The sequence below is a fragment of the Lissotriton helveticus genome, chromosome 5_1 (genome assembly GCF_964261635.1).
Source record: "Lissotriton helveticus chromosome 5_1, aLisHel1.1, whole genome shotgun sequence".
NCBI classification, from domain to species: domain Eukaryota; kingdom Metazoa; phylum Chordata; class Amphibia; order Caudata; family Salamandridae; genus Lissotriton; species Lissotriton helveticus.
The window spans coordinates 644658829-644681617 of NC_136065.1; the positions used below are offsets into that span (position 1 = coordinate 644658829).

Sequence of the window (22789 nt, forward strand, 5' to 3'; positions counted from 1 at the left end):
TTTTATTAATTGATTAATTAAAAATTAATTTGATTGTGTGAAATTTAAGTGGAGTGTGGTGTGTGTTTATTGGGGAATAGGGTGGGAAGTATTTAATATTATTAAAGTAATTCTTATTTTTGATATATTTTTAGTTTTTATTTATTAATAAATCATTACTTAATTACAATATATATTTAATTTATAAGCATGTTATTTTTAACATCTACGTTGTCCAACGCTTTCCCAACTGTTGCACTCACTGAAGCGGAAATAGTAACTTCTACCCCTACTCTATCCTATGCTTTCCCTACTGTTGCACTCACTGGAGTGGGAATAGTAATTTTTACCACAACGCTATCCAGCGCTTTCCCTACTGTTGTACTCTCTGGAATGGGAATAGTAATTTTTACCCCATCACTCCAGTGAGTGCAACAGTAGGAAAGCGCTGGATAGCGAAGGGGTGAAAATTACTCTTACCTCTCCAAAGAGTGCAACAGTAGGGAAAGTGCTGAATAGCGTAGGGGTAAAAATTACTATTCCCACTCCAGTGAGTGCAACAGTAGGGAAAGTGCTGGATAGCGGCGGGGTAAAAATTACTATTCCCACTCCAGTGAGTGCAACAGTAGGGAAAGTGCTGGATAGCGGCGGGGTAAAAATTACTATTTCCACTCCAGTTCAGGTCTCAGAGGAGGATGTAGTCGGTGGAGGTCAGGGCGTGCATGCTGATGAAGTCGCGATGGAGTCGCTGAACTGGGGTCGGGGTTCGGGGAGTCTGTAGTCGAGGTTGTCTCTGATGATGGTGTTGAGGTCCGTGTGGATCTGGAAGTGCATGTGTTCGGCGGTGCAGAGAGTGTCGTCGGTGCTGGTCGAGACCCTGATGTTGTTCTTGTGGACGATGGCGATTTCTCCTCCTCCTCCATTGGTGCGGTCTCTGGGGATGATCTTTTAGCCGTCTGGGATAGCTATAGCGATGTCAGGTGCGGAGGAGTCGTTCATCCAGGTCTCTTTTAAGAAGGCGAAGTCCGGTGATGATGTGTCGTGCAGCTCCCAGAGCTCAGCGGCATGTTTGCGTGAGGAGCGGGTGTTCAGTAGGATGCATCGTAGGTGGTTGAGGTCCTTCTTGGCGGGTGCTTCAGTGGCTCTGAGGCTGGTGTAGCTGCAGCTCCGGCAGGTGAAGGGGTCGTGTGTGTGTTTCGGGGAAACCTTGAAGCAGGTGTGGGTCTGTGCGTGGAGCGTGCTCATCTCATAGCGGTGGCGGTCATGGTGGGCACGGGGAGAGCGAGCACCAGGTATTCTGGCGCTGGGCACTGTCCAGGCGCGGACAGGCACAGACGGGTTTGCCTTAGGTGCACCTTCGGCACGCCAGCGGCGTGCTCGCTGCACAGCTGCGCAGCGGCCGCCATATATCGGGAGGTGGAAGGGAGGAGCAGCTGGGAGGCGGGAGGGGTGAAGGGGATGCAGCGACGGGAATCTGGACGACGGGGCAGAGAGGAAAAAAGAATAAAGACGGGGCACAAAATTCAAGGGGCAGAGGAGCAAAAGCGGGGCAGAAAAGACAATAGGGCAGAGAGGAGAGAAACGGGGCACAAGACAAGGGGCAAAGAAGCAAAAATGGGGCACAGAAGACAGCGAGGTACAGAAGGGAAAAACGGGGCAGAGAAGCAAAAACGGGGCACAAAAAAATGGGGCACAAAAGAAAAGGGGTACAGAAGCAAAAAATGGGGCACAAAAGACAAAGGGTACAGAAGCAAAATCAGGGCACAGAGACAAAGGGGCAGAATGCGAGTTTACCTTCAGCAGCAGCGGCAGGCAGAAACACAGGCGGAGCTGTGTAGTGGGGGAGCGACCTACCTGGCAAGGTCAAGGGTCGCTCTTCTCACAGCGCAGCGGCTGCCATATATGGGGAGGTGGGAGGGAGGAGCAGCTGGGAGGCGGGATGGGGCGGGGCCGCAGGGGATGCAGTGGCGGGAATCTGGACGACGGGGCACAGAGGAAAAAAGACAGGGCACAAAATACAAGGGGAAGAGGAGCAAAAGCGGGGCAGAAAAGACAATGTGGCACAGAGGGGAAAAACGGGCACAAGACAAGGGGCAGAGAAGCAAAAACAGGACACAGAAGACAGCGAGGTATAGAAGGGAAAAACGGGGCACAAAAGACAGGTCAGAGAAGCGAAAAAATGGGGCACAAAAGACAAGGGGGCACAGAGGGGAAAAACGGGCACAAGACAAGGGGCAGAGAAGCAAAAACAGGACACAGAGACAAAGGGGCAGAATGCGAGTTTACCAGCAGCATCAGCGGGCAGGAAACACAGGCGGAGCTGTGTAGTGGGGGAGCGACCTACCTGGCAAGGTAGGTTGCAAGACATTTTCTAACAAGTGATAGCCCTACACAAATTTAAAAAATTTACAAAATTTAATAAGACAAAGAGAATGACAACAATAGAACGACAATGGTGCTCAATAAATTACACAAACAACAATAAAGACAATATGCTGTGTAAAAATAAATAGTGGCTGAGGAAAGTTACATATACATTGTTTGGATAAGACAAAAACAAAATGTAGCAAAGAATGCGTCCTCTTCAATCAAGGTCACATGTAGGCGTTGAACACATTAATGTTTGATGGTCATCATCAGGACAAACAATATTGAAGAGCAGAGCGTCCTATAGAAAGTTCCGGAAATAAAATCTAAAAAATTAGTATAAACATGGGGGTATCAAATTGTCTGAGGGTAATGTCATAGCATAAGAACAATCATAATGATTGAATCGAGAAAGGAAAGAAAATTATCTGAGAAATACCCGTCACCAATTAGGAGAGGTCCCCACAAAAAAGATCCAGAGATATAAAGCCTAAAGCCCTAGTGATCGTAACAAGCATTAGATCCAGACTCAATCAAAATGCCAAATGAGAGAAAACAGTATATGTTTAAAGAATGAAGCAGAAAAGTAGCAGCACCCTGTAAGTTTAAATACTGAGTAAAAACCAAAATTATAAATGAAAGACAGAAGAAAATGTGTTTCCTAAACAAGTTAACAAAACTGAATGTCGTTGGATTCTAAGATGTGACAGTATTAACAGGGGACTAAACACCCTTCAGAAATGCAACTCTATAATATTTAGTTGTGCTCTATCCTTGTTTGCTACGATATTTCTTCTGCCCTGCCATGAATAGCAACAGCATTTTTCCAGTGATAGCTTCACTGTACACATTACATGCTCTTTTGACAGTCATTTTATATTCTATTCTGCATGTGAGTCACGTTTAGAAACTGCATAATTGTATGTGTATGTACATTCTTATGCTTAGGTTCCAAAATTGTGCATAAAATGAGTATATACTTGTATGAATTTATCTTCATTGTACACCTCCATTATATAATCATTCATCTGTACATTCTCCACTGGAGGACTTTTTACGTGAAATATGGTGTATAAATTCAACGTCAGTTTTTTGTATTTCCATATTGAATTACAGTACTGTGTCTAAATTAAATTGATACATTTAGGAATAATCCACTGTTCAGCAGAATTGGGACTTAGGGGTCATTACGGTGGCAGAGGGCCCGCCACTGTCAGCCATGCGGTGGCGGGCCCTCTGCCATTGGACAGCAATTTTCGGCTTGCCATATTGAGATGGTGGGGGAATTGTTCTGGTATCATGGCAGTCGTAAAGACCACCTGCCACGGTTCCGCAACAGGCAATCATTCCGATTGCTTGGTAGAGCGGTCAGCATGTGTAAAATGGTGGCAGTGCCTAGCAGGCACCGTCCACCAAATGACAATGCTGGCTAAAGCCAGCCTTTCCATGGCGGTGCAACCGCCATGGAAAGGCTGGCGGGGATTGCCTTTGGGGCCCAATGCGGGCCCCCCTTGTGTTGGGGGCTGGTGGTGTTGCACTGGGGGGGGGGTACTCATGGCACCGCTCTCCATTTCCCTGCACTAAGTGGCAGGCACCGCATGGTGGCTTCCATGTAGTGCAAAGAAATGCACAACATGGCTGTTTAGCATTGTGGTGGGTGCTGCAGCCAGAAGCACCTGCCACAATGTTAAATAGCGTGGATGTGACCGCCATGGTGGCAATCGCATCGTAATACATGGTGCGGGACCGCTGCCTTACAGGCGGGAGGTCCCAGTCACCGCATGATGGCGGGTGGACTTGATTCCACCTACCATCGTAATCAGCCCCTTCGTTTTGTCTCATCCCTCAGATTATTTCACTGTATTTATTGTCAATATACCACTTAATTGTTTGTCATAGGTGGATTCCTCATTGGAAGTCCTTTTTTAATGTGAAGTATGTTGTATACACTCAATGTCAGTTATTGACACTATAACATTGAACCTCAGTATTATGTTTAATTAAATTGATGCATCCATGAATAATAAGAGGGATCTGGACTTAGTTTCGTCCCTCTGATTTTTTGTCATTGTATTTAATTGTTGTTATTGTTATTGTATATTATGACATAGTTCAATATAGTAATGCAAATTATTATGAGCACTTCTCATCATTAATTCTTCATCTATTCCTTTGCGCACTATGTTCAGACTTAGCTTGCATACACACAGTATCTTCATATCCCCATTTTGTGTTTAAAAGTTTACACAATATTTATCAATATGGAGTCATTTTTCCCTTGGGTCTGGTCACCTGCAAGTATTGGTGTACACACTTGCCTGGTTCCCCTTACATAGTTAGCCGATAACACCATTACACACCAGAATGTGTGTGATCTAGCACTTTGCTTATTCTAAAAACCTTGGCGTGGTTATTAATTTAGTTGATTTTTTTCTTTTTCTTAATTATCCTTTGCATATATTCGCTTTACTTATATTTACACATCCCCAAAATTATGATTGTACCGTTAGTATAGGCGGACTGAGACGAGCTACAAGGATCGTCTCATACTACTGACAGTCCCATTTATATTTTTATGGTTTCTTCCTGCATTTAACTCTACTTCAATGTCGCGTCCAACATGCCGTGCACTTTCCGGTTTTCTGCCCGGACGGTTACTCTACCGACATGGTGTACTTTGTGCAGATTGTTCATAATTAGAGCAGGAAAGCACTGTTATTCCTGTTTATGTTTTTATTATCCCCACGCATTATTGCTGCGGTACTTACTTACAATTGTGTCCATTTGTTTGCAGCTTGGCTCAACTGGTGGGATCATTTAATGAATGTTTGGCCCGCCGAGTTGCTCGTAGTTGGAGCAGGTAAGGGTTTTCTTTGGTTTTGAGTTTTTTATGAAATACTCTTGTGGCATGGTTTTCCAACCATGTTTCATTCTGATTTCAGCCTTGCTCGACTTGAGGACCAGTTCACTAACATTTGGCCCCTTGTCGCTGCTATATGTGACTGCTATCGTGAGTGGAGCTCTTAATCACTGTAAATTTCTTTGGATGTGAGTATATACCCACCATATTTAACATAGATCTCTGTCAGTCGTTATAATTGATTAACTCACTATTTTTATACTGATAGAGGGTGTTTGGTCACTCTTTTTAGTGCAACTCTGCTTGGAGCCTAAGCAAGTGGAGCGCATTTATTTCTGTTCTGTGGACTCGTCAATAATAGGTGATTGACTCAATGGGTTATTTTTTTAAACTGGTTTAGGAACCACATTTTCTCCAGTCTTTCATTTATAATTTTGGTTTTTACTCAGTATTTAAACTCACGGGGTGCGCATACTTTTCTGCTTCATTCTTTAAACATATAGGGTCTATTAGGATGGCGATCCGCCTGCCAAAACACACTGCCGGGCGGCCTTTTACGCCAGCCACATTAGCATGGCGGGGGGTACCGCGGCAGACAGAAAGACCTTCCGCCGCTTTTCCTCTGGTAGACAATCGTCTCGATTGCCTACCGGGCGGAAAAGGCCCATAATATGGTGGCAGTGCCTTGCAGGCACCGCCATCCATATTATGATGTGGCATTTTCAATGCTTTTCCATGGCGGAGACACCACCATGGAAGGGCATTAGGGGTTACCGTGGGGGGTGCACTTGCGCGGTGCCTGTCACGTTGTGCATGCCAATGCACAACATGCATATATTGCATTGTGGTGGGCGCTGCTTACAGCACTGCTCGCCACAATGTAATATATGCAGGAATCCACTGCCACTGTGGAGGCGGCATCCTAATTGGCAGTGGAGGAACACCGCACCACTGGCCACCGGTACCAGCACCGCTAGGGTGGCTGGCGGACTGAAGTCCGTCCGCCATCCTAATAGACCCCATACTGTTTTCACTCATTTGGCATTTTGATTGAGTCTTGGTTTAATGCTTGTTATGATCACTGGGCTTTAGGCTTTATTTCTCTGGATCTTTTTTGTGTGGAATCTCTCCTAATTATTGACTGGTATTTCTCATTTAATTTTCTTTCCTTTTTCGATTCAATCATTTTGGTTGATCTTATGCAATGACATGACCCTTTGGCAATTTTTCGATACCCCTATGTTTATACTCATTTATTAGATTTTATTACCAGAATTTTCTATTGGACATTCTGCTACTCAATATTGTTTGTCCTGATGATGGCCAACAAACTTTAACATGGTTGAAACACCGTTGCCGCTTATATGAGGCCTTGATTGAAGAGGATGCATTCTTTGCTATGATTTATTTTTGTCTTGTCCAAATAATGTATATGTAACTTTCCTCAGCCACTATTTATGTTTACACAGGGTATTGTCTTTATGATTGTTTGTGTAACTTCTTGAGTGCCATTGTTGTTCTATTGTTGTCATTCTCATTGTCTTAATAAATTTAGTACAATCTTTGAATTTGTGTAGGAGTATCACTTGTTGGAAAATTTCTTGTATTTTTGCTATGTATTTCTCTTTATCATTTTTGTTTGATTTCTTGGTACTGATGTTCTGTGTTTTACGTTACATGGAATATTTAACTTGAACCTTTGTTAGGATTCCAGTCTTTACTTTGCCCCAGGTTCATGTCTTAGGGCTGCCCTGTTGGTGGTAATTATGCTTCTGAAAGAGCAGCATGGCAAAACTCACGGTGAAGTAAGCCACTGGCTGAAAAGGGCTGAACCCATTGCTCCATGTGGGTGGAAGAAAAATGTGTATGACACAAAACCAGACTAATCAATAATGTCTGGCTAAAAACCCATATAATTATGTTATACACATAACTTTAGTAAAATGAAATAGTCTAAGACTTAAAAAATGAAAGGACTATTGGTGTAGCATTGGCTGCCAGCCTCTTGCTTTTTAATATTTTTCTAAATCATTATTACAAATTGATTGATTTGGAAAGATAGACAAATAGAAATACTTGTGAAGACAAAGAGGGTTGTAAAGCTAGATAGATAGATAGATAGATAGATAGATAGATAGATAGATAGATAGATAGATAGATAGATAGATAGATAGATAGATAGATAGATAGGTAGATGGATTGATTATACTACACATCTTCAGTTAGTAAAATAATAGTCAAGTGACTATATAAGCATGAGTACAGTAACTATTTAAGCATGACATGCAAGAGCACTGAAAGCAAATAGGAAAGTCATTCAAGCAGGTTTATACAGACTGCATGTGTTCACAAGTATAACTGTTAACCTCTATTAAAATACATAACATCATGACATACAGCAGTGCAGTTATCAATGCACTTCACTGAGTCCATACTAAAAAGAGACACAATTTGGTATGCTGTGAAATAGAACCAATCAGATAAACAAAGGTCACTCCATACGGAATTCACAAGACCATTAGCAAGGAACAGATAAGACAGGAATGTGCTGTCTTCTAATGATGAACTGGTAGAAAGTGCCCTGCTATCACATCAGACTCTAAAAACAAAGGTGACACTGAAATAATAATGAAGCAAAAATCAAAACTGGCACTGAAGGGAACTACGTTGTCAAAGAACAAAATGTGGTCACTGAAAGTGAGGTTAGCCAGTAGCTGAAGTAGGCTGACCTAACTGCCCTAGGCTGTAGTGGGTGGAAACAGAATGTGAATGACAAAACAATAGACCAATAGATGAAGAGACCTGACTGAAAGTAAGTTTCTTACATGTATATTTATATTATACCTATACATTTATTAAAATCAAAAGGTCATGGCTAAAACCAGACCTAAAAACATGATATTGACGGGCCATACTTTTACAATTCAAAACTCAAATACCACTGAGAGTCACCTATTATGATGATCTAAGCAAATATAGATTCCAAAGCACCGGCTCATGACCACACATTTGTTGCTGACATCCCAAATTGCATAATATGACATTAGCTTTGACTTCATAAATAACATGACCAAAGTGAAAAGTAATGGTCTTTTCCACATCTGTTTGCTCCCACTGAAAATACAGACTTTTCTCTGTGTATATCAGATTCAAGGACATCGGTAGGATGATATTGAAAGTGATACTTCAAATGATCAGCTCAAACTAATGGCTATGAGAATATGTATTAATAGTGTGTATAATTTCAGCTGCCTTCATTTTTATTGAATCTGAAATACATTTAAAATGCCCTGCTCTCCAACTGTCCCAAGAGCAAGGAGAGGGCTTACAAAAAAAACACCTTACCTTGCACAAAGTTGAGACAGGAGAGTTTTTTTTTTAACCACTCTTGCCTTGCTAAAGTGCAAGGGGGAAATTACCCCCTCCTCCTCGTCTTGCCCAAGAGTGAGGGGAGCTTGAAAAAAATGAGAGTGGGTGCACTCAGAATTTCACAGTGAACAATTCAAAACACACTGTATTACAGAGTACCAAATTTTGTGCTAACATTATACTTGCCTCTAATCATTTCTTTTTCTTGGTTTGATACATTTTCGTTCAGCTGCTTTGGAGTAATTAGGCAAAAAACAAAAGTGTCTAGTGAACATACAACAGTGGTGCAAGTGTCTGCAACAATATAAGAACAACATTTGGTTCTCCATAAACAACAAACATTCTGCATATTGCACATATGCCAGTTTTTCTGGAAAATGTATACGGGCACTTCACACCCAGTAGGTTTCTAATTCTGACCCTCTTCAACACTCACATGGCACCACTGGCCACCCTGGTCAGATCGCATGGCATGAACATAATCTCCTAATCGAACATAACGCAGCTCATCCTCTCACTCTCCTCAGACCCGACTAACACCAAATCTAACTTTCAGAGATGAATTCCCAGTGTCGCACGCTGGATGCAAAGTAGATACCTAAAAGTCAACACACACAAAACAGAAATACTTATCTGCGGGAGCAGCAACTCTCTGTGGGACAACTCCCGGTAGCCAACAGAGCTCGGTCAAGCACCCACACCCACACACACAAAGCATGCAAGAAACCTTGGAATAATACTCGTCAGCAAACTCTCAATGAGGAAGCAGATAAATGCTGTGTCATCCTCCTCTCACCCTGAGTCTTCTCAGAAAAAATCTTCAAATAGCTCCCCTTCAACATAGATAGCACCGTCATGCAGGCCCTCATCACCGGTCAACTGGACTAGAGCAACTCCCTCTGCGTGGGAATCACTGCTCACCAATTTAACAGACTCCAGACCATCCAGAACGCAGCAGCCAGGTTGTAGTAAACCTCCCAAGATAGACCCACATGTCCTCAACCTCAAAGCCCTACACTGGCTCCCTGTCAACAAACGATGACAGATAGAAAATGCTCACCCATGCCTACAAAGCCCTTCACAAAAAGGGTCCAGCCTCCCTCAACCACAGGGTGAACTTCCACGAACCTTTCTCTATCGCCCTCCCCAACAACCAATCGTTCAAAGGAACAGTCCTCTACTGCCCCCCGGGCCCTCGAACTAACTTTCTTACAGTTCTAGACAGCCTTATAGAGCCTATATCAGGGCCCGCCGATTATACAATACTAGGAGACTTCAATTTCTATCTTGAATCTCTCAATGACAAGGGCACCCCACCCCTCACTACCGAGCTACAAGCAGTAGGGCTTTCTCAGCTAGTGACCGAACCCACCCACCTGGCGGGACACACTCTTGATGGTCTTTTCACCAATAACAGCAACATCGCCTTCCTCTCCATCATCCCCCTCGCCTGGATAGATCATGTGGCAGTACTCTTCAGTATCCAAACCGTAAACACCAACCGCCCCCACCCCAGCGCCCGTATTCCCAGACAAACTTGAGCCTGGAAGAACATTGACATTCCCCTTCTTACTACTACCCTTTCCAATACTCTAGTAGATTTCATTTCCGACCCTGACATAGCATCCGATAAGTACTTACACTGGTTACACTGCGCTTTTAGTACTCTGGTGCCACCCAAGATTATCTCTACTAATCGGATTACCCCTTCTGCGCCTTTGTTCTCAGAGCCGCTCAGACTCCAAAGGCAACACTGTAGAAACTTAGAAAGACACTGGCGTAAAAACTACAACACCCACGACAAACACAAATACAAGGATGCACTAGTCAAATACAAACACCTCATTATCACAGAGAAAAGTAACTTTTATCTAACACAGATTGAATCAGCTCAAAACTGCTCTAAACAGTTGTTCCACGTAGTAAACAAACTATCCAACCCTCCCACCTGCCCAAATTCAGACACCTCTCAAGCCCTCTGCAACTCCCTTGCCAACTTCTTTGCAAACAAGGTTACAACCATATACTCTGCTTTCTCCTCCCAGACCAACCACAACCCCACGAATCACCATCCTCCCTTGAGCACCACTTCCACCACCTTTTCGAATTTCCACCAGGTCCCCCCCGAACAGATCTCAGAATTGATCTCCTCCATAAGGTCTGGATCCCCGCTTGACCCTTGCCCACCTTCTACCTTAAAACTCATCCCTGATGACATAACCCACTCGTTCACCAACATCTGTAACTCAATGTTCCTCACTAGCTCCTATCCCTCAGTTTGGAAAAAGGCCATTCTTAAACCCCTCCTCAAAAAACCCACCCTCGACCCCTCAGCCTCGATAAACTACAGACCTATTGCCTGTCTTCCAATCCCATCTAAAATTTTCGAAAAATTAATAGGCAATTATGTGAGTTTATGGATCAAAATCACCTCCTGGATGACACTCAATTTGGATTCAGGAAGGGCCATGGAACCAAAACGGCCCTTATCAAGGCATCTGATGAGATCAGGATGATCTTAGATCAAGGTGGCGCGGCAGTCCTTATACTATTGGACTTGTTCGCCGCCTTTGACACAGTCGATCACGCCATCCTCATCGACCTAAGGCATCAACCACAACGCCAGGGCCCTGCTAGCCTCATTCCTTACCAATTGCACCAGTAAAACTAGGTACCTTCTACTCACCAGTGTTCACTCTTCCATGCGGTGTCCCCAAGGATCCTCGCTAAGTCCAACCTTATTTAACATCTATGTATTGGACTTGGCGAGGGTGAATAAAACACATGGAATGAGGCTAACTTCATATGCTGACGACACCCAGCTGGTGTTAGCAGTTCACAGTGATGGTGAAGCAGTTGCGACAAGATTTCAGGAGGGAATGCTAGCAATAAGCTCCTAGATGATGAGCAACTGCTTAAAACTAAATTCCGATTCAGAAAAGGGGGTGGTGATGAACAGAGTGTCTGAATTAAGCAGACCACTCTTACCCAGTCCAAAGATCAGGGCTTGATCCATCACCGTTATTTATCTCACTGCCCCATCCCAGCTCAGAACCTGGCTATATGCAAATTAGTCTGTCCCTGGCCCAGTGCATCATGGGAACAGGGCAGACCAAACTACCAAGCCAATTCTTCACCAGAAAGGAGACAAGCTACCGGGGACCGGTTTCTGGCATTTCAGCCTCTTCGGCCCGGCTTGCTTGAATCCTGATGGAGCAGTGAGAAAGGGACTCATGTCTGAGTATACCCTGCCACACCTATAGTGGCCAAAAACGATTCAGAAAAGGGGGTGGTGATGAACAGAGTGTCTGAATTAAGCAGACCACTCTTACCCAGTCCAAAGATCAGGGCTTGATCCATCACCGTTATTTATCTCACTGCCCCATCCCAGCTCAGAACCTGGCTATATGCAAATTAGTCTGTCCCTGGCCCAGTGCATCATGGGAACAGGGCAGACCAAACTACCAAGCCAATTCTTCACCAGAAAGGAGACAAGCTACCGGGGACCGGTTTCTGGCATTTCAGCCTCTTCGGCCCGGCTTGCTTGAATCCTGATGGAGCAGTGAGAAAGGGACTCATGTCTGAGTATACCCTGCCACACCTATAGTGGCCAAAAACGATTCAGAAAAGGGGGTGGTGATGAACAGAGTGTCTGAATTAAGCAGACCACTCTTACCCAGTCCAAAGATCAGGGCTTGATCCATCCCCGTTATTTAGCTCACTGCCCCATCCCAGCTCAGAACCTGGCTATATGCAAATTAGTCTGTCCCTGGCCCAGTGCATCATGGGAACAGGGCAGACCAAACTACCAAGCCAATTCTTCACCAGAAAGGAGACAAGCTACCGGGGACCGGTTTCTGGCATTTCAGCCTCGTCGGCCCGGCTTGCTTGAATCCTGATGGAGCAGTGAGCAAGGGACTCATGTCTGAGTATACCCTGCCACACCTATAGTGGCCAAAAACGATTCAGAAAAGGGGGTGGTGATGAACAGAGTGTCTGAATTAAGCAGACCACTCTTACCCAGTCCAAAGATCAGGGCTTGATCCATCACCGTTATTTAGCTCACTGCCCCATCCCAGCTCAGAACCTGGCTATATGCAAATTAGTCTGTCCCCGGGTTCAAATAAGGCCATATCCTGTACTAAATATAACAGAAGACATCTTTCTCTAGTGGCAGAAACCGGTCCCCGGAAGCTTGTTTCCTTCCCAGTGTAAGAATTGGCTTGGTAGTTTGGTTTGCCCTGTTCCCATCATGCACTGGGACAGGAACAGACTAATTTGCATATAGCCAGGTTCTGAACTGGGATGGTGCAGTGAGCTAAAAAACGGTGTTGGATCTAGCCCTGATCTCTTGACTGGGTGAGAGTATTCTGCTTAATTCAGAAACTCTGTCCATCACCACCCCTTGTTGTTAAATATTTTGTCCACCCTAAGCGTGGAAGGGTATACTCAGATGTGAGTCCCTTGCTCATTGCACCATCAGGATTCAAGCAAGCTGGGCCGACGACGCCTGAAATGGCAGAAACCGGTCCCCGGAAGCTTGTTTCCTTCCCAGTGTAAGAATTGGCTTGGTAGTTTGGTTTGCCCTGTTCCCATCATGCACTGGGACAGGAACAGACTAATTTGCATATAGCCAGGTTCTGAACTGGGATGGTGCAGTGAGCTAAAAAACGGTGTTGGATCTAGCCCTGATCTCTTGACTGGGTGAGAGTATTCTGCTTAATTCAGAAACTCTGTCCATCACCACCCCTTGTTGTTAAATATTTTTTCCACCCTAAGCGTGGAAGGGTATACTCAGATGTGAGTCCCTTGCTCATTGCACCATCAGGATTCAAGCAAGCCGGGCCGACGACGCCTGAAATGGCAGAAACCGGTCCCCGGAAGCTTGTTTCCTTCCCAGTGTAAGAATTGGCTTGGTAGTTTGGTTTGCCCTGTTCCCATCATGCACTGGGACAGGAACAGACTAATTTGCATATAGCCAGGTTCTGAACTGGGATGGTGCAGTGAGCTAAAAAACGGTGTTGGATCTAGCCCTGATCTCTTGACTGGGTGAGAGTATTCTGCTTAATTCAGAAACTCTGTCCATCACCACCCCTTGTTGTTAAATATTTTGTCCACCCTAAGCGTGGAAGGGTATACTCAGATGTGAGTCCCTTGCTCATTGCACCATCAGGATTCAAGCAAGCCGGGCCGACGACGCCTGAAATGGCAGAAACCGGTCCCCGGAAGCTTGTTCCCTTCCCAGTGTAAGAATTGGCTTGGTAGTTTGGTTTGCCCTGTTCCCATCATGCACTGGGACAGGAACAGACTAATTTGCATATAGCCAGGTTCTGAACTGGGATGGTGCAGTGAGCTAAAAAACGGTGTTGGATCTAGCCCTGATCTCTTGACTGGGTGAGAGTATTCTGCTTAATTCAGAAACTCTGTCCATCACCACCCCTTGTTGTTAAATATTTTGTCCACCCTAAGCGTGGAAGGGTATACTCAGATGTGAGTCCCTTGCTCATTGCACCATCAGGATTCAAGCAAGCCGGGCCGACGACGCCTGAAATGGCAGAAACCGGTCCCCGGAAGCTTGTTTCCTTCCCAGTGTAAGAATTGGCTTGGTAGTTTGGTTTGCCCTGTTCCCATCATGCACTGGGACAGGAACAGACTAATTTGCATATAGCCAGGTTCTGAACTGGGATGGTGCAGTGAGCTAAAAAACGGTGTTGGATCTAGCCCTGATCTCTTGACTGGGTGAGAGTATTCTGCTTAATTCAGAAACTCTGTCCATCACCACCCCTTGTTGTTAAATATTTTGTCCACCCTAAGCGTGGAAGGGTATACTCAGATGTGAGTCCCTTGCTCATTGCACCATCAGGATTCAAGCAAGCCGGGCCGACGACGCCTGAAATGGCAGAAACCGGTCCCTGGAAGCTTGTTTCCTTCCCAGTGTAAGAATTGGCTTGGTAGTTTGGTTTGCCCTGTTCCCATCATGCACTGGGACAGGAACAGACTAATTTGCATATAGCCAGGTTCTGAACTGGGATGGTGCAGTGAGCTAAAAAACGGTGTTGGATCTAGCCCTGATCTCTTGACTGGGTGAGAGTATTCTGCTTAATTCAGAAACTCTGTCCATCACCACCCCTTGTTGTTAAATAAAACTAAATTCCGACAAGACGGAGGTAATGACCTTCGGCACCCTCTCCCCAGGGTGGTCCCCCACCTGATGACCCAACAAATTGGGTCCTCCAGCAGAACCCGTCACCAAGGTCAGAAACCTGGGTGTCCTGTTCGACGATAAGCTCTCGTTCATCCATCACTCCAATGCGGTTGTCTCCTCCTCCTTCTATATCCTAAAAAAGATAAAGAAACTATAGCCATATCTCCCCACTTCCGCCGGCAAAACATTGATGACCACATTAAAATGTTCCAAAACAGACCATTGCAATGCACTCCTGCTTAATGCCCAAGAAAAAGTCCTCAACAAGCTTCAGTTGGTTCAGAACTTGGCTGCCAAAATTCTACTCTCATTCTGCAGATGCAGCGCGGCAGCCTGAAGGACTGACGGCAGCGGCCCCTTCTCCCCAGGAAAACGAAAACGCGAAGAAAGACGTTCCTGCACTCTGAGCGATCCTATTGTTTTCAACTGACAAGGCGATGTGTATACCTCTCCGAGGAACACCGTCTAAGAATCAGAGGAGCACATAAAGGCCCACGACCAGACGGAATAGATGCTAACCGTCTTTTAATGCTCTCTATTTCACCTTCCTGAAGAAGACCCCAACATGAGGCGCGAATAACCCTTTAGCGTACACGGGGGTCGAAACGTAGAACTACGCCAATCTAACACACCATAGGATTAAAATGAGGAATTGATTTACGCCTATGTGTGATGCAACTTGGGAACTTTTTTCATTTATTTGACTGTAAAGGCGTTTCTATTCTTAACGCGATGTTCTAAAAAGTCACAGCACCTTTACCCTGTCCCTCACAATCTCCACACACCCTTTCCCCTCCTCACAGAGAGCACCATGTATGTAATGATTATACAATTACATTGAAAAACTCTATTGCACATGATTGAAATTATTGCAAAATAATGAAAGAACAACCTTGCAAAAATAAATGCTACTGAAGGTTTCAAATATCACCATTTTTTCTCAAAAATTTAAACGCAATTACTTAAGAGTTTGTGGTGTATGTCTGTTTTAAAACAAATTTAAGTGAGTCTTGGTAACAGAGATACCTGAACTCGGACCCAATCGTTATTGTACTGTTCCATGGACCCAGGTTTCCGAGTGTATAAGGGCCCACCCCTTTATTACTCACAAAATTCTACTCGGCATCCCCAAGTTCAAACACATCGCACCTGCCATTGGCCAACTGCACTGGTTGCCTATCAGAAGCCGAACCAAATTTAAAGCTTTATGCATTGCTTACAAGGCAATCAATAACACTGGACCACAGTTTCTAAAAAAAGCATTCTCTATTTACGTACCCAACAGACCACTACGTTCCTCCACAGCTTATCTACTGCCTGTCCCACGCACCAAGAAAGCTTCATGGGGAGAACGGCGCTTCCTAGTTTACACGGCCAGACTTTGGAACTACCTCCCACTTTTCATGAGAACCAGCCCTACACTTATGACATTCAGGAAACAATTAAAAACCTGACTCTTCAACCAGTATTCCCCTCTGCAGCGATTACCTTTCTGGTTTTACTCCATAAGCGCCGAGACACCCCAGGGTATTTGCGCGCTATACAAGTTGCCTAAACATAAACCTACCCACAAACTTTGTTTCTCATCCCTCTTCCCTCTTCATGGCCCACACCCCCTGCATTCACAGAAGCAGAAGCGATGGCTGTGCCTTCTCAAACCTGGCTGCCAAGTCCTGGAGCGGCCTTCACCTCTGCACACCCCCACCCTGCGGGAGCTAAAGAAGGATGTGAAAAGACCTGGCTCTTCGACTAACTCATCTAATTCTCAGCATACCACCTCAGGGGTGATAAGCATTGATTGATAGGCTTCCTGCTATTTGTTAATATTAAAAAGGTGTAGCAATGTGGAAGGGCCAGCCTTGAGACCACACACCTATGCTGAGCTTTCCATTGCCTGTCACAAAGGATGTATCAAAATCTGTAAAAAGGCCCTTCCACATGAAGAGTCTTGTGATTCTCTCTGTCATAACAAGGGACAGGATATTTTGATTTGACACTTCCAACTCCACCTTGAAAAATGAAAGGGAGAGTATTGGCACCTGCTGCCTTGCCCAAGAACAAGGGGTGAGAAGTTTTATCCCCTGATCCCGCCTGACTGGCCCAAGCACCAGACATTTATTGCACCCTGCTGTCTTGCTGGATGGCAGGTGAAATCATGTCGTCCCCCCACCTTTGCAGTCTGAGGTGCCATTTGTCCCCCCCTCCCCTCCACCTTGAATAATGGAAGACAAGGAAAGTGGTTGTGCCTTGTGCAAAAGCAGAGGAACGGTTGCACATTCACAAGCCCACTGTAGCAAATCGGGTAATTGGTTGAGGGCGATGTGAACCGTTTTCAAGTATCAACCACAATTCTTGTCAAAGTGAACCACAAAAGTCACTAAATTAACCTGTGTTTAACCCTCTGGTAGCTTTGCACAAAATAAGTCAGATTTAACCTAGAGGCAATATGTAAGAATGTATGCAGTACACAAACAGTAACAAAGTAAAAACCCAACAAACGAAAAATCCCAAACTAATTTAGATAAATTGAGTACGTTTTAATAAATACAATGACAACAAAACCAATTAGTTATGCTTTGAGTTATGACGTTTTAAAGTCTTCATTACAAAACAGCTCATAAAAGTTCAAAGCACTAACCGCGGGTAACTGGTTGCGCAAGACCAAGGCAAAGTCAAATTTAAGGCTGACCTCAATGGAGCGCGGTTCAGATACACGAGGTGGGTTCGGTCGGTCTCGGCTTACCTTCAAACTTAAAAGACATTTTGAAGAAAACTTCCTGAAAAGGTGGAGTTCAGTGAGGCAAGGCAGCAGACAGTGTCCAAGAGGGAGACATTGTTATCATAGAGCAGTAGGATGGAGTCACAGTGAAGATATTACCTTTGGGCTTTGTAACATTTTTGCAAGTCAAAAATCTCCAGTTTGACAAATCTGCAAGCTGTAGCTGACGAGGGCTCCACAAGGCTGGATACCTGTGCTGGAAGCTTCCGCTAAACAGGATTTGCTTCTATGGAGAAGAACATATTGGGAGCTACTGCAAAGTCAGGTCAACCGGCGATGCTCCGTGGGAGGATTGGATGGCAGGTAGGTCTCAGTGTTCTGTCAGTTCTAGGGGCACTTTTTGGTGAAAAAAATTCTAAGTCCCAAGTTTTAGGATTAGGCAGGAACAGCACCTCTAACACCACTTCCAATGGTCCAGGACCTAGGGGTCATGGCATGGGGAATTAGGACTCACTCCTGCTTATGCCCTGTGCAGGGTGCAAGGTCTCTGGAGTTTATTATGACCCTTGAGGCCAGTCAACCAGCCCTTGGGGACACCTCTAGTGGTTCTGGGTTCAAGGAGATGGTCCAGTTCTCCTTCAAGCTGCAGGTCATGATTTCAAGCAGCAGGGTAATCCTTTGGTAGCAGCAGGGCAGTCCTCATGGGGTCCAGACAGTCCTTCTGAAGACTTCTCAGGGTCAGGAGTGTTCTGAAGCGGGGTTCTGATGGTCCAATATGTATACCCGGTGCAAGCCTTTTGAAGTGTTAGGACATCCAGAGCTACCGCCACATCTGGTTCTGAAAAGTTCTTCCCTTTCTGTGCCAAGGCTCCAAGAAGTCCAGGGTGAGAAAGGCTGGTGTCAGGTTCCTTTGAGTGTCCTGAAGGCAAGCCATTTGCAAGGTAAGTTGGGATAGGGAGCAGCTCTGCCCCCTGCCGTCCATGCAGGAAGGCCCATCCTGTCTACACCCAGTCCCCTTTGTCTCACTGACTGGCAGAAATACACCAACCCCAACAGCAGAGCCATTCACAGTCATGTGACACAGGACTCTGACAGCAGGTACCAAATGGTTAGGGCAACAAAATAGCAACTCTCTAAAAGTGGCATTTTCAGAACTGTGAATTACAATTCAAATTTACCATTACAGAGGATTTTAAATTACAATTCATTTGAGTCCAAACATGAGATTTCTACCTGCTCTAGTCAAACGTTAACACTTGAATGTAATAAAGTGACCCAATGTTATTCATTCAGAGAGCTAGGTCTTACAGTAGTGAAAAACAAATTTAGGAATTTATCACGACCTGGATATGTGAAACTTATCCCCACATCTCCCACTTTTTCAATACAATGCACCCTGTCCTGCTGGACTTAAGGGCATATCTTAGGGCTGACATGTGTATTAACCACTTGCATGCTAATGACAAGGTGAACTCGTCATGAGGCACACTGGATCTGTGCTCATGACAAGGTCAACTCGTCATGTATAATGGGAAACATAAATCTCCAGCACAGGAGGGGAAAACCCCTTAGCAGCCAAGTGGTTAAAAGGAAGGTTTAGGCCTGGCCAACGGTTTGTTTTGCAAGGTCGAAATTGCATTTCAAAACCAGACTACAGGCTGCATTGTTGCCCAGAAAATAGGATCCTGGCTCCGAAATGGGTAAAAAAGCTTAGAGAAGAAACACAAAGGAGCAGTTTCTAGAAGGATGAAGTAAAATGATGGGGGCTTCAATTATGAAAAGTGTTGCATCGCTGGGGGAAACCAGTGATGCAACACTTTTCTTAGCAACATCCTTGCGACACCACAGATGAGCCATATTTACTGCATAGCGCTACATGTCACAAGGATTTATAGATACGTCAGTATTCCTGACATATCTGTAGGTGCAAAATTGGTGCATCGCTGGATTGTGTCTGAAACCAGACGCAACTCCAGTAGTGTCCTTCTACTTTACATGGGGCAAGCCCCATGTGAAAGGGCTTGCGTCACTCCTTACGCCTGCTTCTAGCAGATGCAGGGATTTGACGCAGTGGTGTCCTAAAAGTGGCATAGTGCAATCTCATTGATTTCATTGTGCCACCTCTAATAGGCATTTTTGCAGGGGAACGCCTACCCTGCTTACGTTATACCTGACGCAAGTATAATGTAGCACAAGGGTATACAAAGTGACACATCTACCTAGATACATCACTTTGTCATTAGGATGCAGTGTGGCTCATATTTTACGCTGCCGCAGCATCACAAAAAGTAACGGAACAGTGGCATAAAGGGGTCATAAACAAGGCTCTGAGTTTTTAAGGCCCTTAGAAGGTCTAGATGAATTCTCTATCAGATGGTGATTCTGAGAAAGACCATTTCAGGCTCTTGCTGCCCAGAAAGAGAAGGTTCATTCACAAGAATGATTGGATGAATCTTAGGGACAGCAAGTAGATGACTGGAGGATGATTGTAGGGATTGAGTGGTAGTATAATTAATTAAACTGGGTGGGAAAATTAAGGCCAGAACAATGGAAAGCATGGAGGACCGGCCAAAGTGCTGTGAATTTTATTCAACAAGAAATCACAATGTAAGGAGAGAGATGAAAGCAACAAGGGAGCAGAAAGACAAACGGACCGCTTCCTTCTGTGTACAAGAAAGATGTAGGTAGACCCAACATACTTCAGTGTACAAGAAAGTCTGTCAATTGAAGATGTACGTAGACCCAAGTAGAGGAAGTTACATTAGTCCAAGTGGAAAAGAATAATCACTTAGACCAGAGTTTGTTGGGCTGACAGAGACAGGAGTGGAATGATTTTGTGAAGCAAACCAATATGATGAAACCAATAAGAGAAGACTTGACTGATCTGGGAGGATATACAAAAAGAGTCATCAAGAATTGAAACCTAAATTCCTAACCGATGCCACTGGAGAGGATACAAGAGCCAGGTCTGCAGGCCATTATTTGATAGACCAAATAGTTTGATCTGTGCTCACAATCAGAATCTCCTTTTTATCTGTGTTAAATGTGAGTGAACAAAATTGCACCCATCAGACCACTGCATAGAGGAAGGCATTGAAGTTGCATGAGACTTTCACTGCTGAATTTAGGCGAATCAGGATCTGAGTGTCATGGGGATATGCCATTAAGGTAAGAGAGACTGATCGAATAAGATTGGCCAGAGGAAAAACATATACATTGAGCAGTGTAGGACTGAGGGAGGATTGTTGCTGTAGGAAGTATTGCCCACCATGGCCAATTCTGCAGGGGCTGGGAAGAGGTCCTTGCAGTCTCTCCGCCATGGCCAAAGCGGGGAATCTTGCCTCTTTCCAACCATTATTACATTTCTTCAACTAAGGTTTTTGTTGGGAATTTCATTTTTATTTCTCTTCTAAATAAAGAACCATAACTACCCATACATATTTTGCATGAGCCATAGATGCATACGCACACATTCAAAGGACATGTTTGACGTGACATCAAGATTGTTACACTAACATCATTATATTTTAGGTGTACTATAACATAAATAAAACATATTTAGACAGAAAACAGCACACTAAATGAAATAACTGGTCCACCAGTGTTAAGGAATCTATGAGACATTTCCACTGCCTCGACAATGTTTTATGGCTCTAGACTGCAACTAGGTTAATAAAGCCTTTACAGTAGCCAACCTTGCCATACACGCCCCATCATGTGTTCTGTTTGACAACCATTTGTACCTATATATTATGAAGGCTCATCAGCTATGCTAGTGCAAAAACATTAGCAAGGACGAAGTCATCAAAATTGATTTTGCCATGACACTTATGATGTCATCACTGATGTTAACCATGATGTGATTTTGATGGCATATGTGATGTCAAAGTTGAATTCAGGTTTGTTATACTTGATTCAAGATAGGTGATGTCACCTGTCAAGGCATTGTGATATGACAGTCACCGCCTGCCTAATGTCCTCAATGATGACACAGATAATGCAATGGACCATGCCATGTACATTTTGTCATGTCGTGAATGATAATGAGATATTGATGATGGGGATATAAAGTCACATAGGTACGAGATAGCTGGATCCTACTTTTTTACCATTAGGCATTCTATTCTCCCCTGTATTGTGATTTATTTTTATTCTAAAACGTTTTTTTTCTTTTACCATTGTCATCATAACAGATTTCTTTAATCATATCTTACACTATACAGTAAATAGCATAAATACATACCGGGTCCATCTTCTGCACCACAGAGAACGAGCAGACAAGATGTAGCATTGTTCACCTGCATATATAGCATACAGAAAGGTTTTTAAATTCCTTTTACAAAAAGGAGAAGTAAACAGACCATTTTTTATGCTAACGTTTTTTTTTACATTTATATACGCTTAGTTCATCGGTGTAGAATTGAATTCAATATTTATTTAATTAACGCAAGGTATGCGTTTTCTTTCTTTTATTGATACGGCAAAGACTTATGGTTTTTCACTGTAAACCTTAAAGCTACTTCAATTGTCTTTTTTAATTAATTTATTTTAGGGTTATTTGCCTGTCGAGAAGACGTTTTAAAGCTATTACTAATTTGTGATGAATTCAACAGGTGGGAGAGAGTCTGTATATACATGTCTGTGTGCACACATTTAGTACATGTATGCACCCAACCCATCTCTGCATGCAGATGGTGCCTCTATACATGTCCAGTCACAGCACATATAACCGTGCACATTAGTGCCTCTGTACACAATAAGGCCATGCAGCGTGTTTCCTGTACACACAAGCAGGCCTCACCCTTAGAATGCTCCTGTACACATCATCCTCTCTTTCCCTGCCCTTTCAAGCCCTTTGATGCTTATGTTCAGCCCTTCCTTGAATATGGCTTTTTGAGTGTATGCTAAACCTAGAAAAATGTAAATGTAAATGTATGTGTCTTGTAAAGCGCACTGCTGCCCTGAGGCGTCGTGGCGCTGTAGACCGCTGGGGAACCCGTCCTGGCTATCCCTGTGAGATGGTCCCTACTGGGTATCTCCAAGGTGAAACCAGGCATCCCCGGCGAATGTGGGGGGCCGTTGTAGAGATGAGGCAAGCTAATGCCCAGAGTTGCCGAGTGTGATCCCTGGTTAGAGTAGGCACCGAGGCGAGAATTATCGAGTCCACTGACCCTGGTCCATGACCCTTCCGCGTCGGGAATTGAACCCTGGTCCCGGGCCGTTCTTTGCTTCCGGGTCTGCCGCCTCTAACCAGTGAGCCACACCACTCAGAAAAAACACTGCGCATGCA

At 44.4% G+C, this 22789-nt stretch overlaps 1 protein-coding gene across 1 annotated transcript in view; it reads right to left on the reverse strand.

Annotated features, from left to right (window-relative positions):
* The window catches only part of LACTBL1 (lactamase beta like 1), a 602504-nt gene that overhangs the window by 209564 nt on the left and 370151 nt on the right, over positions 1 to 22789 (reverse strand). The gene's annotated exons all lie outside the window — the stretch shown is intronic.